An 18977-nucleotide genomic window follows, 5' to 3' on the forward strand; every position below is an offset into this window, starting at 1 on the left:
ACTTCAAGGCTGGCTACATGGTAAAAGTCACTGTGGTTTCCACCTCATTCTGTCCCTTGGATCACTTCCTGTGGAGGAAGCCAGCTGCCGTGGGGTGAAGACACGCAGGCAGCTGTAGGAGAGGCCCATGTAGAGAGGAACTGAGGCCTCTTACCAACAGCCTCGTGGGTGAGCCATCTTAGAAGTGGATCCTCCGGCCCCGATCAGGCCTTCAACGGTCTGCAGCCCCGACCAACTGTTTGACCACAACCTTGTGAGAGAACCGGGCTAGAGCCACCGGCTTAGCCACACCAAGCTAGGCCTTGGACTGAGTTTTTGCACATCACCCTCACCACATGCATGCAGTAGGCATTATTATTTTCCTCATGCTGCAGAGCAGGAAACGGCACAACCAGGAGGTGGCTGAGATAGGGTAAGACAAAGCCCTCCCTTTAGGGGTCAGGCTGGGAGAGCTGCCCCATCTCCTGCTTAACTGTAGCACTTCAGGGACCCCCTGTTCTAGGCCACTTGCCCTGGGTGTCTTGGACCCCAGTTATTCCTCCAGTATAGGGCTCTGCTAGTGCCTCCCAAACTGCTTAACTTTCTGGTGGGGCCAGTGGGAAATCTTTACTCCCAGGTTCGCTAAATCCATGTCTGCACTTACCCCTGCCTTGTGCATCCCCGAGCTGACAACTCACCCTCAGCCTTATCCACAAACCCAGACAGTTCCTGGGTTGCACAGGTGCACCTGAAGGCTGTATGTACAGGAACAGCAATGCTTTGTTAGAAACAAGGCCACCTGAGGCATGATGCAGCACCCCCGGGAGTAGATTCCATCCCAAAGTGGCCCTCGGGGAGGTCCCTGCAACAGCAAGTCCCATACAGGGCTGCTGCCAGAGACACCGTCTGGTGCTAGTCTCTCCTGGGGGTTTAGGCTTATGCAACTTTTTCTAGGATTTAATTTCCTTTTTCTGTTTTGGTCTCTATGTTCGTTATTATGCCTGTGTCTGAATGAGTTTTTTACAACTCCTATGTAAGTGGATGAGAAGTAGCTAAACAGCGGGGAGCGGTAGGGTCAGAGCAGGACAGTGGGTCAGGCTGTCACCATTCATTTGAGAACCAGTGGCTTTCAAATTGCTTTTTAGGAAGGGAACAATTTTGTCAAGGGAAATAAGAGCAGGAAGCACTGAAGCCTTTGGCGAGATGGGAGTAGAAACTTCACCTCTCATTAGTCCCCTACTCCCAGGGGCAGCCCCCGAGGCAGCTCTGCGGAGAACAGGGAGCACTTTCAGGACTGTCCCCCAAGCCCCCACCCCCTGCACAACTGGCAGCGTAACAGACCAGCATCTGTCACGGCTTTAGTCCTGTTTCTCTACCATTAGGATTAGGTGCAGCTTCATGTGCCAGAAAAGCCTAAATAACAGAAGCTTATACAACATAGACGTTTACTTTTCTCACTGGTAAACAAAGCCCAAAGAGAGTATTCAGAGATGCAGCCTCAGGTGATCCAGGCTCAGGACCATCTGAGTGGCCTGAACTCACTGTGCAGGCACCCGTCTAGCAGCCCAGCCTTCTCGATCCCCAGCACGTGGCTGCACCTCATCGTTCCAGGCTGGTTTCTCTCACATTCACATGCTGGCCAGAAGGAGGTGACTGACTCCCCTGGTTTGCCCAGGACAGAGAGATGGCCCAGGACGTGGCACTTTCCGTGCTAAAACCAGGAGAGTCTCAGGCAAACCAGGACAAGTGGGTCACCCCAGAGGAAGGGCATGGACCCTCCCTTAAGGACACTCTGTGGAAGTCATACAACATGTTTCTTCTATATCATTGGCCAAAACTTAATCATGTGGCCCCGTTTAGCTGCAAGGGAGGCCAGGAAATGGCGATTTTATTCTGGGTGGCCGTATAGTCAGTTAAACACTTAATATAAGAAAAGAGGGGGAAACAGATACTGGGATCAACAAGCAGTCCCTGCTGGTTTCCCTCCTTCATCCCAACCCGCCCTCTGAGCACGTCCTGCTGCTGCACCTCACACAGATGCAGGCTTTTCCCTTGGCTCTGACTTTTATTTTTCTGCTTGGCTGCAGTTAAAATTTCCCTCCAGCAATATGGCTTCCAGCTGCCCTGGGTATCATCACCCCAGCCTGTCCTAAATCCCGACCAGAGACTGGATTGCTGGAGTCACAGCCTCCTTAACCACCTCAACTAAACTGCCATCCAGGCCGGATGCTAGGCTTCCTTATTGAAGAGCTTCAAAGGCAAGGAAGTCTCAAGGTTCGTGGGCAAGGCAAGAACGGCAAAAACAGCCTTCCCTTTCCTCCCCTCCACTCCCTTCTATTTCTCTTCCTTCCCTTTCCCTTTCCATCCTCTTTATCAGACATCAGGTACTAAAGGTACCATGATATATGAAACAGACACAGTTCCCGCATCCAAGAGATTACAGAAGAGCCCATGGAACAGACAGCGTAACAATCCTGTATAACAGGTATGACGAGGACCAAGATAGAAAATCAGTGCTGTGGGATGCCTAGAACAGACCCCCAATCCAGATTTGGGGGTTCAGAGGGTCTCCTAGAACAGAAGACCAAATTTGGTCCTGAGGGATAAGTAGGGCTTGAGTCCTGAGGGATGAGTAGGAGTTGGGTCCTAAGGGATGAGTAGAATGAGCTAAGTGGGAGAAGGGAGTGTTCAAGTACATGAGGCAGCCGGTAGAAAAGCCACAAGGCAGGAGAGAATGTGGTCCCTTCAAGGGACTGGAAGCAGCTCAGGGAGGCTGGCACTAGGAGAAGGGAGGGGCTGTGCTGGGAAGTGGCTAGAGATGAAATGAGGGCGGTCATCAGGGGCTGGATCACAACCGTCCTCATGAGCCATGATGAGAAGCTGGCACTTTGCCTGAAAGGACCACCTGGGCCATGTGCCTCTTAACCACCCAGTTGCCCTTGTACTCTCAGCTGTCAGCCAGGGCTTGTCCTGGGTCAGTCCCATCATGAACTGGCCTCGTGGGCAGTGGCTGATAGTAGAAGACAAGAGTGTAGCTGGACCCCTAGGAAGGTATCCTGTTTGGTCAGGCCAGAGTTGAAGATGAGCCAGCCCTGCCCACTGCCACACTGTGGGGTGACAGATGTCCCACCCTGTGCCCCATGCCCACCATTGGGTGGTTTAGCCTCTCCCCTGCTCCCAGACCTGGGCCCTGCTTCCCCACCTCCCTCTGGTCAGGAAATGTTCTGACAGCCCATTCTAGCAGGACCTCAGGATGGAGGTTTTGGGGGCCCCCTGCCCAGGGACATGCAATTGGTCGGCCTCCAGTCCTGGGGGGAGGGTTGCAAGGAGCTTCCCGTCTGGTAGCCACTTGCTTACTGGCGGGCATGGGAGCGAGCGCTGGGGTTAGGGACTGCCTGAGGGATTGCAAAGCTGCAGCGGTCTGGCATGCTTCTTTATTTTTTCTAATTCAATTTAAAGCTGACTCTAAGTCACTATCCCACCGAGCTGGTAAGAAATTCAATCTCAGGCGTATCATTGAGCTTCCCTCCCCCAACTCCAATGTTTTGTCAAGGTGCCGGGGCCTTAGTACCAAAGCCTTGGGGTGACCCCTCTGGTCATACCAGTGGCTGCAGGACCGTCCCCTATCCCAGCCCTTGTACCCCCTCAGGCGTGGGGACTCAGCTGATCTGGGGTGCCCCTCAGGGTGTGGGAATTGCAGGGAAGAGGTGTGCACTCTGCGTCTAAGGTGCCCTCCCTGAGTGTACCTGGCAGCCTTTCCCTCCAAGGCCTTGTCACCTCCTGCACACTGCCTAGAATCAGGGCGTGGGAACTCTCCCTACCCTTCCCTGCCCTAATCACACTCTGCCCCTTTCCCGACTTGGGTAGAAATCTCTCTCTCTCCCTCCTTTTAGCTCTTAAAAGCCCACCCTTTCTTCCTCTTCTACGATGTGTCACAGAATTTCCATAGAGCCAAGGTTATTACAAAAGAGAGCCATCGACTTCCAGAAGCTTCTGTGCTCTGACCACCAAAAATACCCAAAGCAAGGAAATACCAAGGGACTGGCTCCCTGCTTGAAAGAGCCAGGGGAGGGAGGAATACAAAGTTAATATCTCAACAAATCATCTGGCCTCTTCTGCGTGAGGAAGGGCATGTCCCTTATTGTCACAGGTACTGCTGTTGTCAATCTCACACACTTCCTGGCTCTGTCATCTGCCAGTCTTACCTGGTGACTTTCCCTGGTTGGAGCTTCCCTCACCCAACATCATCCTGGGGTACTCGGACCCCCTTAGGCTGCTGCTGTATTAGTCAGCTTTCATTACGTTATGCTGCAGTAACAGGCAAACTCAGAATCTTAGTGGTTTACAACCATATAATGTTTAGCCCACTATGCTTCCAACCTTGCAATGAAATAATGCAGTTTTTTTCATTTTCGATGTGAGAAAAATCAACTCTGTTATGAAATTAAATGACTCCTAATGGACTGAAATCACAAAACGTATGTAAATGTAACTTTGCAACTTGAATTAAAAAAAACAGGGGCTTCCCTGGTGGCGCAGTGGTTGAGAATCTGCCTGCTAATGCAGGGGACACGGGTTCGAGCCCTGGTCTGGGAAGATCCCACATGCCACGGAGCAGCTGGGCCCATGAGCCACAATTGCTGAGCCTGCGCGTCTGGAGCCTGTGCCCCGCAACGGGAGGGGCCGCGATGGAGAAAGGCCCGCGCACCGCGATGAAGAGCGGTCCCCGCACCGCGATGAAGAGTGGCCCCCGCTTGCCGCAACTGGAGAAAGCCCTCGCACGAACCGAAGACCCAATACAGACAAAAATAAATAAATAAATAAATTAAAAAGAAAATCCTTAAAAAAAGACTAGCTTTAAAAAAAAAAAAAAAAAAAAAAAAAAACAAACATCCATTTGAATGTGGAAGTATACCTAATCTGTCAGAGGATAAAGATTAAGGTAGCTTGATGATTATTGACTCTGCTTTGTGTCACCCACTAAGTCAAAAATGCTAACTGAATACATTTTTATTATTTTTTTAAATTTAATATTTAATTTAATATTTTATGTTATTTATGTTATTTATTTATTTAGGCTGCGCCGTGTCTTAGTTGCAACGTGCGGGATCTTTTTTTTTAGCTGTGGCATGCGGCATCTAGTTCCCCGACCATGGATCGAACCTGGGCCCCCTGCATTGGGAGCGCAGAGTCTTACCCAATGGACCACCAGGGAAGTCCCTGAATACATTTTTAACCCAATAGTTGTTACCATAACAAATACATAGTGTGAACACAATGTTTATATGGGATTTGGCATTGCTATGAACTCTCTTACAAATTAAACATGCAATTTGGAGTTGTAATAGATTAATTTTGTCATTTCAATTTGTTAAAGACTTTTTTCTTAAATAGACTATTCACAATTAAAAAAAAAAAAGATTTCTCTCTCACTCACAACATAAGTCAGCTTGGGGGTTGCTCTGTTCCATGTGTCTTCTTCATCGTGGGGCCCAGGCTGGAAAAGAAGCCCGTCTCTGACTCATTCTCTAGGGAAGCAGGCTGGTTTGATGGCTCAGAGCATGGCCTTGCACTCAAACAGGGCTGGGTGAAAATCCTGCCTTATCAGCGTTAGTACTCACAACACCTCTGTGAGTGAAGAGGTGATTTTAGTTACATTTTACTGATGAGAAATCTGAGGCTCAGAGAGGTTCATTATCTTGCCCAAGGTCACACAGGGATGTGAAGAACTGAAGCCAGAACTCAACCATAGGTGTGCCTGGCTCTGGAGCCCACACTCTCACTTCGCTCTGCTCTTCTGCCCCTGCAGAGTAGACTCCGGTCTGCTAGCTAAACGTGGTGGATTGAACACATGCATTCAGCTGTTTTCTCTCAAAACCCCACTAAAAATACAGGAGAGAAATAAGATATTGATGAAATGGTAAGGACAAAGAGAACGAGAGCAGCAACAACAGAGGGAAGAGATGTTAAAGTTTTGGAAGATGAGAAGCAGAAGGAGAAGGTGGCAGAGATGAGAAGGTGGGCCAAGGAGGAATCAGAGGCACCTGTTCCCGCAGAAGGTGGGAGTGGAGGTGGGGCCAAAGACAGGGGCCACGTTGGAAGCGAGAGCCCCAGGCCACTAGCCCACCCCGTGCAGCCCCGTGACTGCCCCAGCCCCCAACGCACACACAGGAAACTGGAGTTTTATTCTGAGGAGAGGTTGAATCAGGGAAACAGATATAGTGGAAGAGATGAAGCTCTGTAATTTTTTTAATAGATTTTTTTTTTGATGTGGACCATTTTTAAAGTCTTTATTGAATTTGTTACAATATTGCTTCTGTTTTACGTTCTGTTTTTTTGGCCAGGAGGCATGTGGGATCCTAGCTCCCTGACCAGGGATCGAACCTGCACCCCCTGCATTGGAAGGTGAAGTCTTAACCACTGGACCGCCAGGGAATTCCCGAGGTTCTGTATTTTACAAGAGGGATTAAGTGAGAGTTTATAAGCTAAATGGTGAGCACCACCTCCTCCCTCTTTGTGCCACTCCATTTCCAGAATTCTCTCTGCCCGATAGATACACCTCAGGTAGGACCCTGGAACATTCTTCTCTAGAGAAACACAATGACCCCAGGAAAGGGATCTATAAGTAAGGACATTTCTAAGTTCCCCCAGTGAGATGTCTGATCCTGGCCCAATTACCCCACAGTGAGCCCCACCAATTGATAAGCTTTATTCCTCACAGCCCCCAGTATCCAAACAACTCTTCAGGGTCTCATTGTTAAGTATGAATGAAAGGGAATTCTCTGGCGGTCCAATTGTTAGGACTCTGCACTTCCACTGCAGGGGGCATGGATTCGATCCCTGGTCAGGGAACTAAGATCCCACAAGCCAAGTGGAGCAGCCAAAAAAAACAAAAACAAAAACAAAAGAAAGAAAAATAAGTATGAATGAAAAACAAAGGATCACTGAAGAAAGCATATATCTGAAGATATCTGAAGAAAGCATCTAATATGGAAGACAGAAGTAAAAATAGACAAAACAAGGGCTTCCCTGGTGATTAAGTGATTAAGAATCCGCCTGCCAATGCAGGGGACAGGGGTTTGAGCCCTGGTCCGGGAAGACCCCACATGCCGCGGAGCAGCTCAGCCCGTGCGCCACAACTACTGAGCCTGCGCTCTAGAGCCTGCGAGCCACAACTACTGAGCCCACGTGCCACAACTACTGAAGCCCGTACACCTAGAGCCTGTGCTCCACAACAAGAGAAGCCACCACAGTGAGAAGCCTGCATACCGCAATGAAGAACAGCCCCAGCTCGCCGCAACTAGAGAAAGCCCAAGTGCAGCAACAAAGACCCAACACAGCCAAAAATAAATAAATAAATAAATAAATAATAAATAAAGAAATAAATAATAAATAAATAAATAAATAAAAATAAATTAAAAAACAAAACAAAAAGGAATGGAGGGCCCAGAGACAACACAGATGGACAGAGAAAAATGCCTTAGAATGATTAATATCTTCAGAGACATAGGGAATGGTATTACACCCATGAAACAGGAACAAGATGTTAAAAACAAAGAAAATCTAATCATAAGGAAGAAACATTTGAAAATTAAAATCATGGCAGCAGGAAAAAAGTTGAGAGAGAAGTTGGAAGATAAGTTTAAGGACAATTTCCAGAAAGCAAACAAAATCACAAACAAAGAGACCACAGAAGAAAGGTAAGAAAAGTAGACGATAAATCCAGAGGGTCCAACAGTCAAATAATAGTTCCGGAAAAAAAGAATAGAGGAAGTGAAAGAAAATTATCAGGGAATGATAAAAAAACTTCCCAGAGGACTTCCCTGGTGGTGCAGTGGTTAAGAAACCGCCTGCCAATGCAAGGGACACGGGTTCAATCCCTGGTCCAGGAAGAGCCCACATGCCGCGGAGCAACCAAGCCTGTGTGCCACAACTACTGAGCCCGTGCTCTAGAGTCCGTGAGCCACAACTACTGAAGCCCGTGTGCCTAGAGCCCACGCTTGGCGATGAGAGAAGCCACTGCAATGAGAAGCCCATGCACTGCAATGAAGAGTAGCCCCCACTCACCTCAACTAGAGAAAACCTGCAGCAACAAAGACCCAATGCAGCCAAAAATAAATAAATAAATTTAAAAACAAAACAAAACAAAACTTCCCAGAGCTCAATGACACAAATTTGCAGATTGAAAGGCCCACCTTGAAAAGATACACATACCCCCAACGTTCATCGCAGCATTATTTACAATTGCCAAGGTATAGAAGTACCCATATCAATAGATGAATGGATAAGGAAGATGTGAGACCTAGTATTCCACTGTGTGTGACACACACACAGTGGAATACTAGTCAGCCGAAAACAAGAATGACATTTTGCCATTTGCAGCACAATGGATGGAGTTGGAGGGCATGATGCTAAGTGAAATAAGTCAGACAAAGACAAATATTGTATGATATCACTTATATGTGGAACCTAAAAAATACAACAAACTAGTGAATATAACAAAAAAGCAGACACTGATATAGAGAACAAACTAGTGGTTACCAGTGGAGAGAGGGAAGGGGGGAAGGGCAATATAGGGGTAGGGGAATTAGAGGTATAAATTCTTAGGTATAAAATAAGCAAAAGGATATATTGTACAATACAGGGAATATAGACAATATTTTATAATAATTATAAATGGAGTACAACCTTTAAAAATTGTGAATCACTATATTGTACACATGTAACATATAATATTATACATCAACTATACATCAATTAAAAAAAGGCCCACCTTGGGCTTCCCTGGTGGCGCAGTGGTTGAGAGTCTGCCTGCCAATGCAGGGCACACGGGTTCGAGCCCTGGTCTGGGAGGATCCCACATGCCGCGGAGCAACTGGGCCCGTGAGCCACAATTACTGAGTCTGCGCGTCTGGAGCCTGTGCTCCGCAACAAGAGAGGCCGCGATAGTGAGAGGCCCGCGCACTGCGATAAAGAGTGGCCCCCACTTGCCGCAATTAGAGAAAGCCCTCGCACAGAAACGAAGACCCAACACAGCCTTAAATAAATAAATAAATACATAAAATTAAAAAAAAAAAAAGGCCCACCTAATTCCCAGCACAATGAATAGAAAAAGATTCATTATGACAGTAGAACACCAAGGATAAAGAAATGATTCTAAAAGCTTCCAGGAAGGAAAAAGCCATTCATATACAGATGATCAAAAATCAGAATGAATGGCATCAGCTTTCTCAGCCTCAACACTGGGAGCCAGAATACAGTTGGATAAAGTCTTCAAAACTGTAAGATAAAATTATTTCCAAACTTAAATTCCATTCCCTGCCAAACTAGTAACCTAGCATAATGATAGAAGAGAGACATTTTCAGGTATGCAATGCCTCAGAAAATGTTATATCCTGTGTATACATTCTCCACCAAAATGAGAAAGACAAGAAAATAGTTGATCCACACCGGAGGGAGGTGTAGGAAAGTCCCAGGTGACAGCTGTACAGCAGGCCGGAGTCAGTGGATGGAAGGCTCCAAAAGGAATATCTCCAGGAAAAAAGTGAATCAGGGACTTCCCTGGTGGCACAGTGGCTAAGAATCCACCTGCCAATGCAGGGGACATGGCCTCAAGCCCTGGTCCGGGAAGATCCCACGTGCCGCGGAGCAACTAAGCCCGTGCGCCGCAACTACTGAGTCTGTGCTCTAGAGCCCACGAGCCACAACTACTGAGCCTGCATGCTGCAACTACTGAAGCCCACGAGCCTAGAGCCCGTGCTCCGCAACAAGAGAAGCCACCACAATGAGAAGCCCGCGCACCACAACGAAGAGTAGCTCCCGCTCGCGGCAACCAGAGAAAGCCCGCGCGCAGCAACGAAGACCCAACGCAGCCAAAAATAAAATAAATAAATAAATTTTTTTAAAAAAGTGAATCAGATATAGTGTCTGATGTGTTTGACCCTACAGAAACTAGGTCTCAAGGTCTTTGACTTAAAAAAAAAAAAAAGTATTCTTTAAAAATTTAGGAAGAATTAATGATAACTGCAAAGAAAACTCAGCAACAAAGAGGAGGCAAACATTGTATTATATGAACTTGAAAATGTACACATTATTAACATTTCTGATACTGAGATGCATCCTGCAAACAATGGAGTGTCACAGTTTAGTTTCTTGGTGGTACATAAATAATGGTGCATCTTACAATATCAGATTAGGAGAATTATAGTGATATCTCCAGAAGGATAAAAAGATGTGCAAGGAAGGAAATGTAATCATAGTGGTTCATGAATGAACAAGACATATAGCCATAATGAGGTAAATAAGCATTAATGGAATATGGTATTTACCAAAAATTGTGATATTACCATATTGGGAGGATGAAAGAAGGAGAAGTAGGGCATGAGTGGTATAAAATAGTCAATGAGTCATCTTCCATAACGGGGAGTAAAAATATAGCATCTAAAATCAATACTTCAAAAAAAAAAAAGCAATATGAGTACATTATTTAGAAATATGTAGGTAAATACCAGAAGAAGCAACTGAGAGTCTGAAGGAGGGATTCAGGGATGGGGAAAGTGGGGTAGGGAATTGCTGGAATTTTTTTTCTGTTGTTGTTGTTATAAACCTTATGGTACTGTTTGGCATTTTAAATCATATATATGGAGTACTCTGGTTTGGATGGAATGAAAAAAGGAAGTGAGGGAAGGAGGGAGTAAATCGGGAATTCTCCATGGATCCCAGCCTTGAATCAGGACGTCCGGGGATGATGCCCCTTTATGAAATCCGATTGATGGGAGGGGAAACTGAGCAATTTGAAGGGGCTCCCATTATGGGGAGATTGAACCCTCCTGTAGTGGGATGGTAGATCCTGCCAGGAGAATTTTGTTTTCAGGTCCTGCGCTCCTTTAGAGGCGCTGACTTCCTCAAAAAAAGGAGGTGGCTCCCAGCAGTGGCTTCACCCAGGCCCTCCTGGGGCTCTGCTCTCTGCAGCCTTGGAGCCAGGGATCCAGGCTGGGGTGGGGTCATCACAGTCTGGCAGCACCGACCTGTTCTCTCACCGTGCCTTGGGCACCGGCCGGGAGGGAGCAGCAGATGCACACACTCCACCTGGTGGAGGAAGGGAGATTGCAGCCCGGAGCCCAGGATTTTTGCAAGTTTCCCTGTTGGGAAGAACCACTACTTTGTAACTTGGTTGTTACAAACTAGTCCTCAATTTCATCTTCCTCTTAATTCAAACACTCTGTGACCAAACATCTTTGATTCCTACTCTGGAGCTGCTCCAGCTATCCACTGCTGTATAATAAACCCTCCCAAACCTAGTCACACCAAACAACCACTGTCTGTTATGCTCTAGGATTCAGTGAGTCAGGAATTTGGATGGGGTTCCACAGGGTTGGCTTGTCTCTCTATTCCATGATGTCTGAGGCCTCAGCTGGGAAGATGCAAATGGCTGGGGGTTGGAACCACCTGGAGGCTCCTTCACTCATATCTAGCGTTTCGGCTGGATGACTTGAAGGCTGGGCTCAGCTGGGATGGCTGGCTTAGTGCCCCCATGTGACCCCTCTTTGTGGCTTGGGCTTCCTCAAAGCATGGTAGTCTCAGAGTAGTGAAACCTCTTACCTGGTAGATCAGGGTGCTAGGAGTGAATATCCCAGTGAACAAGGCCAAAGCTGCCTGTCCTTTTATGACCCAGTGCTATGGACTGAACGTTTGTGTCCCTTTGAAGTTCGTTTGTTGAAATCCTGATCCCCAGTGTGATGGTATTTAGATGTGGGGCCTTTGGGAGGTAATTAGGTTTAGATGAGGTCATGAGAGTAGAATCCCATGATGGGTTTAGTGACCTTATAAGAAGACAAATGAGCGACCAGAGCACGCCCCCCGCCTCAGCCAAGGGAGGACACTGCCAGAATGTGGCCATCTGTAAACAAGGAAGAGGGCTCTCACCATACGCCAAATCTGCCAGCATCTTGATCTTGAACTTCCCAGCCTCCAGAACTGTGAGAAATAAATGTTGCTTAAGCCATCCAGTCTGTGGTATTTTGTTATAGCAGCCCAAGCTGACTGAGACACCCAGCCTCCGAAGTCCCACAGCATTGTTTCCCCCAGATTCTATTGGTCAAAGTGGTCACAAGCCTGCCCAGATGAAAGGAGAGGAGACATAGAGTGGCCTCTGAAAGGGAATTTGCAGCCATCTCTGTAAACGGCCACAGAAGTCCAATACTACTAATCAGAACAAGAATAATCTAAAGTATTTTACACATATATCTGTTCATTGGGTAGATTAACGAGGAAGCCAAAGCATTATGATAGTTAAGAGTCTGGGATTAAAGTCAAACAGAACTGAGTTCAAAAACTGGCTCAGCCATTGAGCTACGTGTCCTGGAGCAAGCCACCTCACTCCTCTACACCTCAGTTCCCTCGCTGGCCAAATGAGGAGAGTAATATCTCCTTCATAGGTTGTGTTCGTTTTTGTTTTTGTTTTCGAGGATTACACAGGATGGCATATGCAAATAACTTATGCCACAATAAGCATTCAGAAAATGTTAGTCCCTTTTCTCTAGGTTATTTCAAAAGCTAAATTTCCATTATTTCTATTATCTCAAAACTTTTTAAAGATGTGCTACCATTGCAATCTTTACAGATATATGGAAAAAATAGCTGCCTTTCCTCAGGGGACAACACCCCCATTCTTTGAGGGAATTGTCCAACCCCTTGTCTCCAAGCATGCTGTCCAACAGGAGCTGCCATCTTCTGCCTCCTGGGTCACAGTGATAGAGCGGGGAGTGGACAAAAGAGCCAGACTGGACCAATCATCACACCCCCACCTTCCAGGCCTTAGTGATTGCTCTGGAGGAGGGCATATGACCCCCGAGGATCAATCACACTCTTGAAGATTTGCCCTTTTTTTCCCAACTAGCTGTCAGGGAAGTGAGCTCCCATGTGAATCCATGATTTTCTGATGGCCAGGATCCCAGCCTTATGGAGGAAGCCAGTTCAACAGCAGGAGGTCACCGTGGACACAGGAAGAAACAAATACAAAGAAAAGCAGAGACTGAGAGGTACAGAGAGAGTCCTGGATCCACCCCTGAGTCCCGCTGTCTGGAGCTGTCCCCCTGCAACTTCCTGGTTAGACAGCCCATCATTTCCTTTTCTCCTAAACTATTTGATTTGTTTTCTGTCATTTACAACCAAAAGAATTCTGCGTAAAATACCACTCTGATTTATATATTTTTTATTAAAAAGTTAAATTGTCCATAAACTCCAGTACTTTCTCTGCTATAGGGAAACAAATCAATGACTGTGACACACCTCCCAAGTGATAAAACCTACCAGTGTGTTGAGAGCTCCTGACTTGAGCTTCCTGCAATTCATTCCAGCTTAGATAGATGAAATTGATTCACTGAATGATGAAACTTTTCAGTTGGAGGGCCACCTCCTTTCCCATACCAGCCACCAGATTTTCTCACCTATGGGTTCTGTTCTCACCAGCATGACCCTGGTCCCTGCCTCCGGCATTTGGCCACACTCTGGCTCAGAGCAGCTGACATAGCAAAACCCAGCTTGCCCCAGGCCCCAACAACAGAGATTAGAGGAGATTAGAGATATTTGCCCTCAGGGCACTGGGAAGAAAAGATCACTTGAAAGCTGTGTGCTTTGATACGGTTTATTTCTCCTCTAATTGAGGAGTTGGCTTTGAAAAAAACAGTTCTGGTTAAAATATAAATAAGTGATGCCTCTAAAAGTAGAAAAGAATCTTATTGAGAAACTAACTTTCAGGAGATAAAAGCAATCTTTAGTTTACAAAGTGAGTTTCCCATCCCAACCCTAAATGACTTATCTTTTTTTCTTGGAAAGAAAAACAAAATTTTTGCTTGGGAAAACACATGTTCTTTGTCACTTGGAGCTGAATGACAGAAGCAGCCCATGTGGTAGCTTCCCAAGCCTCATCAGACTCACTCACATTGGTTTAAGCACATGCAGTCACTGGATGCAAAGTGTGTACTGACCTCTGGGAGAGCTGTAGCATTCTGGGTGCCAGTCGGGATCTGTCAGTTATTACCTATCTTACTTACAGATGAAAAATGAGTCCCATTTTGGGAATTCCCTGCTGGTCCAGTGGTTAGGACTCAGTGCTTTCACTGCCAGGCCGGGTTTAATCCCTCGTTGGGGAACTAAGATGCCCGCAAGCCACGAGGTGTGGCCAAGAAAAAAAGAAAGAAAAAAGAAAAGTGAGCCCCATCTTGAAAAGATATGGAAGGTGACTGGAGAGAAGTCAGATGGCAGCATAAACTTGTATGAGAATTTGAAATCTCTTCCAAACAGTCCTTGTGAGTTTACCTCTTCCTTGTTCTTTTAAGCTCTATACACAATTTGTAACACTTGGCGGGCAGCAAGGGAGCTGGTTGAGGAGTGGGGAGGAATGCCCTTCTTCTAGCTCCATCCTGCTGTTCTCCAAGAGGAGGGAACGCAGGTCTATTTGGTTTGAGTCTACCTTATGGATCAGGCCACGTTTACTAGTGGGCTAGGTCACTGTACATTCACAGGTTCTGTACAGCTGATTGGCCTCTTTTCCACTGCCTGCTTCCCGAAGCCTGAGGCGCAGAGTTGGTATGACCCTACCACGACCCTTTCTTTCTCTTTCTTTCTTTCTTTCTCTCTTCCTTCCTTCCCTCCCTCCCTCCTTCCTTCCTTCTTTCCTTCCTTTCTTTCTTTCTTTCTTCCTTCCTTCCTTTCTTTCTTTCTTTCCTTTCTCTCTTTCTCTCTTCCTTCCATCCTTCCTTCCTTCCTTTCTTTCTTCTTTCCTTCCTTCCTTCTTTCTTTCTTCCTTTCTTCCCTTCTTTCTTTCTCTCTTCCTTCCCTCCCTCCTTCCTTCCTTCCTTTCTTTCCTTTCTCTTTCTTTCTTTCTTTCTTTCTTCCTTCCTTCCTTCCTCCTTCCCTCCCTCCCTTCTTCCTTCCTTTCTTCCTTCCTTCCTTCCTTCCTTCCTTCCTTCCTTCCTTCCTTCCTTTCTTTCTTCTCTCTCTCTCTCTCCCTCTCCCTCTCCCTCTCTCTCTCTCCCTCTCATGCTCTCCTGTCATGAAGCTGAATTGGAAAACTTTACAGTTTGGCCACATGGCTCTCTCTCCATTTCCTCTCACATGTGTATCAGGACTCTCTCTTTCTTCTTTTCTCTCTTTCTTCTTTTAAGTCTTCGTGGCCAGTGAGTGTTATATTTCAGACTTGGACTTTATTGGAGGGAGTGGTCATTTTTCAGGCTCCAGTGGACTGCACCCGCCCCACACTGCCACAGAACCAGCCAGGGTTGATGGCTGGTTCTCATTCATTGTTTCCCATTTGTTCATCAAGAACCCCACAGAGCAGCAAACCTGCTCTTTCTACCTGCCTGTCTTGCTCTTCTTGTCCACTGGCAGGGTGTGTGTGACAGAGATCCCAAATAATAGGTACAAGATAGACATTCTTCTTCACTCTCATAAAGTCTGCATTGTCACGGCAGCATTGCTCTACAAAGACCTCTGGGGCTCAAGCTCCTTCTAACTTGTGAGTGCCCTGTCCCTAGAGTGTTGCCTTTGTCTCCATTGCCTAAGTGGGCTCACCTTCCCATCTGTGCTCCAACTGGCATGGAGCAAAATTATGAAATGTACCAGGGACATGGAGGAGGAGTCCCTGCATCTAAGGCAGTGGTCAGCAAACTACAGACTGCACGTCGGCCATGCTTCTGAAAACCCAGTTTTATTGGAACATAGCCACTGTCATTTGTTTAATATTGTCTAATGACTGCTTTCAAACTACAAGGGCAGAGTTGAGTAGTTGCAAAAGATATAATATGGGCCAAAATATTTACTATCTGGCCCTTTAAGAAAAATTTTGCTGGCCCCTTCTCAAAGGGCATGATCTGGAAGCTGCCTGCTTGACTTCTCACACTCCATTGATTAGACCTTAGTCACATGGCCACACCTAGCTGCAAGGAAGACTGAGAAATGTAGTCTTTAAGGTAGGCCACTGGCTCAGTTAGATATGTAGTTATAACTAAAGGGAAAAAGGGGAGACAGACTATTGGAGGACAACCAACTATCTTTCCTACGCTGGGTCATGTGTCCTTCAGTCAGATTTTGGTGCCTGTTATATTGAAATTCAATTCTTGTAAGCCAGGTTCCTGATATTCACTTATAACCGTGCTGATTTCTTCTGTCATCTCTGCCTTCCCTTCCTCATTGGGATATTTTACTAGAGCAGAACTAGAGTTCCATTCTGACTTTCCACTCAGAGTCTTCTTCTTGAATGCCTGTACTTTCAAGTGTGGAATTAGTGCCTGGCTATGTCAGCGTCTCCTTCACTTCCACTCACAAAGTCCCTGTTGGCACGGTTACTCCCACTTCACCATTCCATGTCTTTGTCAGAACTTGGTCCAAAGCAGCAATTCCCCTCCACGTCTGGAATGGAAATCACTTCCCAGGCAAGTTAGGAACTTGTTGTACCCTTGATGGTGGGTAAGTAGGAGTCCTAATAGATGTCCCAATAGATGAGGTCTCATCCACACCATTCTTATCCTATCTCTGGTCCCCTTTGTGTTCTAGGCCAGGACTTTCTTCCATTCTCTGCATCCATGACAACTCCTCCTGGTGTTTCACTCTCAACACGCAAGCCCTCAGCTTTGAGGATTTCTAAAGCAGGCATGTAACTTCTTAAAACACTCTTCCTTCCTAATAGATCTGCCTCTTTTAAATACCTCCCCAAGGCTATATCCAGTCTTTAGTCCTAACACACCATCTTGGTTACACCCATGAGATCATATTTACCACCCTGTGTTCTGGCTTCAACCTTGGATTTGCTCATGACTCATGAACTGTCTGTATATGAGTACAGAACAACTACGGATCAGATCTGGGGCAATTTTTGAAATATTATATGCTATGTGAGTAACAACTAAAAGAACTCAGGGTTCCCAGCTCACAGAAAGGAAGACTGGATGGTTGCCGTCTTCTAACAGTTGAAGGGGCTGTCTTGTGGAAGAGGGAGTACAACATTTCCACAAGCTTTCTATAAAATTTGACTATTTTTTAAATGCTGTTTTATTTTATTATTGTTTTGTTTTTGTTTGTTTGGTTTTTGGCCAAGCCACATGGCATTCGGGATCTTAATTTCCTGGCCAAGGATCGAACCCATGCCCCCTGAAGTGGAAGCACGGAGTCTTAACCACTGGACTGACAGGGAAGTCCCAAAGTTTGACTTTTTAAAACCAATGAGTGGGCTTTCCTGGTGGCACAGTGGTTAAGAATCCACCTGCCAATGCAGGGGACACGGGTTCGAGCCCTGGTCTGGGAAGATCCCACATGCCGTGGAGCAACTAAGCCCATGCACCACAATTACTGAGCCTGAGCTCTAGAGCCCACGAGCCACAACTACTGAGTCCACGTGCCACAACTACTGAAGCCTGCATGCCTAGAGCCCATGCTCTGCAACAAGAGAAGCCACGACAATGAGAGGTCCGCGCACCACAACGAAGAGTAGCCCCTACTTGCCGCAACTGGAGAAAACCCGCATACAGCAATGAAGACCCAACACAGCCAAAAATAAAAACAAATAAATTTATAAAAATAAATAAATAAATAAAACCAATGAGCAAGTATTACTTTGGTTAAAAAAAAAAAAAAAAAAAGACACACACACGAGATTGGACTTGTTCTGAGTATCCCAGAATGGGATCAAAAGTGAACCCTTTTTGATGCAAAATCAAAAAGAACCTTCTAAGAAGTGGAGCTGTCCAATATGAAATGGGTTGCACAGAGAGGTAATGAGATTCTTGTTTGGATGGTATTCAAGTAAATGATGATGACCACTTGATTCCAAGCAGAATGGGGAGTTTGACAATGTGGCTCTCCTAGGCAGCATCCTCTTGATTGCAGAGTAAAAGGAACCTTCTCACATTAGCTCAGGTTAGAGGGGATTCTGGAAAGAATTCAGCTCTCATTGAATCAGAGGAAAAGTTGAGCAACTAGGCTGTAGGAAGGGTGGGAATGAGATCAGCTCCAAGCCAGGCCCACTGTGGTGACTCAGCTTTCAGCTTTGTTTCTTTTTCTTTTTCTTTTTCTTTTTCAGTTTGAACTCTTTCCCAAGAATCTGAAAGACCATTGGCAAGACTGTAGCTTTGCTTCTCCTGAGTCAGGTATTCAGTACTTGTTCAATCAACGATGGTCATGGGGGTGGAGTCTTGTGATTCAAACATAAAAGCATGATGGCAGGGCTTCCCTGGTGGCGCAGTGGTTAAGAATCCGCTTGCCAATGAAGGGAACACAGGTTCGAGCCCTGGTCCGGGAAGATCCCACATGCCGCGGAGCAACTAAGCCTGTGTGCCACAACTACTGAGCCTGCACTCTAGACCCCGTGAGCCACAACTACTGAGCCCACGTGCCACAACTACTGAAGCCCGGGCGCCTAGAGCCCGTGCTCCACAACAAGAGAAGCCACCACAGTGAGAAGCCCACGCACCGCAACGAAGAGTTAGCCCCCACTCACCGCAACTAGAGAAAGCCCGCGTGCAGCAACAAAGACCCAGTGCAGCCAAAAAATAAACAAATAAATAAAAAATAAAATTTAAAAAAAAAAGCATGATTACAGAGATCATCCATGCAGTGGGTATAAAAATTCTCAGAAAACTTGGGAGGGGCAGACACCCTCAAAATGATATATAGGGTCCTGTCCAAACTCAGGGCTTACTAATTCTGAGTCAAAAGTAATTTCAAGCAGATGATGTTCTTCATGGGGTTGTAAAGAGGCCAGGACTAATTCATATTCAGCTGAAGGCACATGATTGAAATAAAGTGAGGGGTCGGGAGAGATGAGATCAGCGCCGTGGGAAGAATCGGTGGAAAGGGAGTAAATATGGCTCATTGATCAACTCACAGACTTGGTGGGTTGCCTACCAGGACGTGCATTGTCTAGGACAGAGCTACCCACAGGCCGACTTACAAGTTACACAGCACCTGTGTCAAGGCAGGGTTTTTTCCCCGTGCAGTTTTTA

The sequence above is a fragment of the Balaenoptera acutorostrata genome, chromosome 3 (genome assembly GCF_949987535.1).
Source record: "Balaenoptera acutorostrata chromosome 3, mBalAcu1.1, whole genome shotgun sequence".
Lineage (NCBI taxonomy): Eukaryota > Metazoa > Chordata > Mammalia > Artiodactyla > Balaenopteridae > Balaenoptera > Balaenoptera acutorostrata.